The following is a 4,204-nucleotide window of genomic DNA, read 5'->3' as shown; positions in this document are numbered from 1 at the left end:
TCAAGCGATTCTACAAGCTGCATCTGACTATGTCAGATAAGCTAATAATTGTGACAAGCTTTTTCATCTCTGGCATACGTATAGAATATACCTGTTTCTTTTTTCTATACCCCTACCCAGGAGTAGAAATTAACTTTTGAACACGGGAGTCCAACGCCCCTACCCTCAAAAAGAGGGAGTCCGCAGCAAAATGAGGGAGTCCGCAGTCTGAGGTCCAAAATTAAAGATATTAACAATAACGCATGTGCTTATTTTTAAGATTCATGCGGTTGCACGTCTGCCAAATTTTCTTTGGACATTAGCTGAAAAATACGGTAATTCCGCAAGGCCGTGCTCTGGAATGAACTAGTTAGTATGGCAGAATTTTCAGGGAGTCACACGGACTCCTGTATATGTCAAATCAGGGAGTCCAACAGTAAATCAGGGAGTATTTGACTCCGGACTCCCGTTAATTTCGCACCCTGCTTACCACAAGATTGGAGAAGAGTAGAAGTTCAAGGAAGTTGATGTTCCAATTTGTCTAATGCCAAGATGGAATCTGAAACAAAATCAGTTTGATAAGCTGAGACAAACACATTATGTACACAGCCACACTCACACACTCGCTATACATACAACACACAATGTCTGCGTGACATTGTATGAGCTGCACTGAAGACTGACTGATGAACAATACGCATATATTTATACAGGTGGCATATGCTGTCTTGTATAATCAATCTCTCTGCAAATACGAGTAGCATGAACATATCAATACTCGTAAATATAGAGTATACACACACACAGACAAATATATATATATATATATATATACTAGTGTGGTAGGATTACCTGCACTGCTTGCTGGTAGAGCGTCAATGACTCGGACTTTAACTCATCAAGTGCTTTCTGCTGCGACATAATCAGTCGGTCGATCGCTTGAATCTCTGAGAGATGCTGCTCACACTTATACCTGTAATGTAGGAATACCATTGGCTGCCATACGTTGGGCTAATGTTGGCGGGCTGAGCAAAAAGCTGCTGGGCCATTATTGGCTGCTAATGTTGGCCCAACGTTGGCATGTTCGAAGTAAGCCATTGGCCCAATGGTTACATATATGCTATCTGGAATGAACATATACAAATGCTTTGAGACCAATGATGAATAACGAGATGAATAATCTTTAATATGTAATTTATAAAAGGATAAAGATATGTGTGCATCTTTGTCCTTGTCTAAATTACGTATTAAAGTCTTTACATATCCCCAGCTGCTGCAAACATATCACATTGACGTGCTGAACTGGTACACAATGATCATGATGCATCACACTCAATTAAACAAATTTAACAGGCATCTTATTATAGCTTGGTGTGCCTTACAAGAGCTACCCAGCAATACAAGTGTTATCCACAGGGCAACATACCGACACCACTCCTTCTCTAGCAAGGCTCGACTTTCACTCTCCTCAAATGGCAGCTCTGGAACCGTCCTCGTTCTCAATCTGGAAAGAGATGTGGGAATTTCACAGTAGTGTAGTTATGTGTATTCTACACTGCACTGTACATTACTAGTGTATACTGTAAGCCTCTACTCTTTCTTAAGAGCATACATGTGAGCTGATGAAATGTGAAAGTAACGATACTGAGACCGTTGCATTAAAGTGATGTTAAATTTTTTCTAAGATCGAGTTTATGGGTAGCTATGCTAGATAAATGAGAATTTTACTACTTCAACCATCCAACTCAGCAGATCCACCTGTGCAAATCTGACTTTAATTTTAACCAGACCAAATACTCTATATAAGCTATGTGAGTTGTATTTTACAAACTAACAGAAGATAAAACATGATAAAAAATATCTATGTCTCAGAATAGTACTGTCCACCTTGCATTATCAAACATGGTTTTTGTAAATAGACTGATTCCATGGTGAACTAAATCGATTCATGTGAATGGACATACATTTATTTGTATTCGTGTCACATTATTTGGCTTATAGATGTGAGAGATGACTACCACAATGTTCGAGGAACGCTGATTTATGTTATGACAATGTTACATTAATAAAGATTACGTTTTTTCCTTTATTAGTTTCCGGTCTGGAACTAACTCTTCTACAGGTTTTAGCTGTAGGGAGTTTTTCTGTAGTCTTCTGATGCTCTTCTCAATGCGTCTCTTCTTGCGCTCTTCTCTCATTCTCACAACTGCTGGATCAATTCTCTTTTTCTTCTTCAGAGGCTCTGCACTATAAAGAGTAGAGGCCAAACCAGATAAAATCTCATAACCAGTAAATATATAAAATTACAGTGCTACAGCACTGTACATTAATAGTACATTACAAAGATTATACCCTATAGCAAACTATTAAGACAACCTGAATTTGTGAGAAGTTGCCTTGCTTGGTATGGGAAGATTATCAAATTATTGACATGCTAGCAGATGACTAGAACTAGAATTACCACATGGATTTAATAAGATTAATTGTCATAATAGTTGCAAAGATAATATCAACCTCCCCTATAATTATTTCTATGAAACATATGAACTTATAAAACCAATATATATATATATATATATATATATAAGTTAAGAGTCATAAAATGGTAGGCATGTCAACAGGGCACCAATTTTACATCATTTTCTTGTGTTGTGAAAAATTTCTTTAACACCTTTCTACAATAGTCATACATGCCTGTTATTCTGTTAATTGATTTACATTCAATTCTTCCCTGAACAAAATTATCATTACACTATTCTCGCTAATCTAAACAAGTGCCGCATGAGCGACAGTGCTCATCTGAGGTCTGCTGCTCTACTGTACTGGCCCTTGTTTCTGAACTGCAAAAGGTTGAAAGCCTGTTCCATCGCTAAACCGGCTACGTCGTCATCAAAACTGTTTAGCATAGGTATTAACACTAAAACTAAACACTAACACTGCATCCTACTTCATACCTGCTCGACTGTCTTATCGTGTCATAATGTATCACTAGGCCTATAGTTGCCACGAGATGGCGCGTGCAAGTGTAATCAATAATCAGGGCCGGACTAAGCGTGTGGGGGCCCTACAGTCTGTATTTTTTCTGCACTTTCATGCTTGCAAATTAAGAGAGTATTTCATCGTGTTTAAACAAATTTAAAATGTCATTTTCGATAGCGAGAATACTGAGGTTTACCAGTCTCTGTTGGCTCATCGTGGTTCTCATGTGATTTTTAATCAACTTGAGTTTTAAAAATGACCTTTCACCGCTACAATTCGAGACCATCAATGAAAGATAGATTCTCAGAGCAATTTCNGTACCTACACACACACGAACGTACGCACGTCTACGTGCACATGCATGCACACACGCACGCACGTGTACCTACACACACACGAACGTACGCACGTCTACGTGCACATGCATGCACGCACGTGTACCTGCACACACGCACGTACGTACGCACGCACGCACACATGCACACACGTGTACCTGCACAAGCACGCACGCACGCACGAACGTGTACCTGCACACGCGCGCACACACGCACGCACGTGTACGTGCACACACACGGACGCACGCACGCATGCACGCACGTGCGTGTGAACTTACACGTGTGTACGTACACGTGCGTGCGTGCGTGCGTGCGTGCACACGTGTACGTGCACACGCATGCACGCACGCACGCACGTGTACGTGCCCACACACGGACGCACGCACGCACGCACGCACGCACGCACGCACGCACGCACGCACACACTTATGCACGCACGCACGTGTACGTGCAAAATCCCAGAATCTACAGAAGAGTTTTCTGCTGTTCAGTGGGCGCCGACATTTTAAATCACATGCCCTATCTATTCCTGAGATCTTTCATTGGTCGGTAAATATTTGTGGCTGAGCTGATAGCTCACGCAGCCCGCACACGCTGAGTTTCTGGCCTCGCGTGGCCACAAATATCAAACACGATAGATATCGGTTTCACAGCCACGCGAAGCCAAAAATCGTGCAGAATCTGCGCGCACACGCTGAGCTATCTGCTGAGCCAACGGCCTCTTGAGGCCGTTGGCTCAGCAGATATGCGGCGGGCTTTAAGAGAGACTGTTAATATATATAGGTTATATATTAAGGGGGTTAGGTTATATAGGAGAGACTGTTAAACAGGAGGGTTAGGTTACACAGGAGAGACTGTTAAACAGGAGGGTTAGGTTACACAGGAGAGACTGTTAAACAGGAGGGTTAGGT

The sequence above is a fragment of the Priapulus caudatus genome, unplaced genomic scaffold (genome assembly GCF_000485595.1).
Source record: "Priapulus caudatus unplaced genomic scaffold, Priapulus_caudatus-5.0.1 Scaffold7, whole genome shotgun sequence".
Classification (NCBI taxonomy): Eukaryota; Metazoa; Priapulida; class Priapulimorpha; order Priapulimorphida; family Priapulidae; genus Priapulus; species Priapulus caudatus.
The sequence above is the reverse complement of the archived record's forward strand: the minus strand, read 5'-3'. Positions refer to the sequence as shown.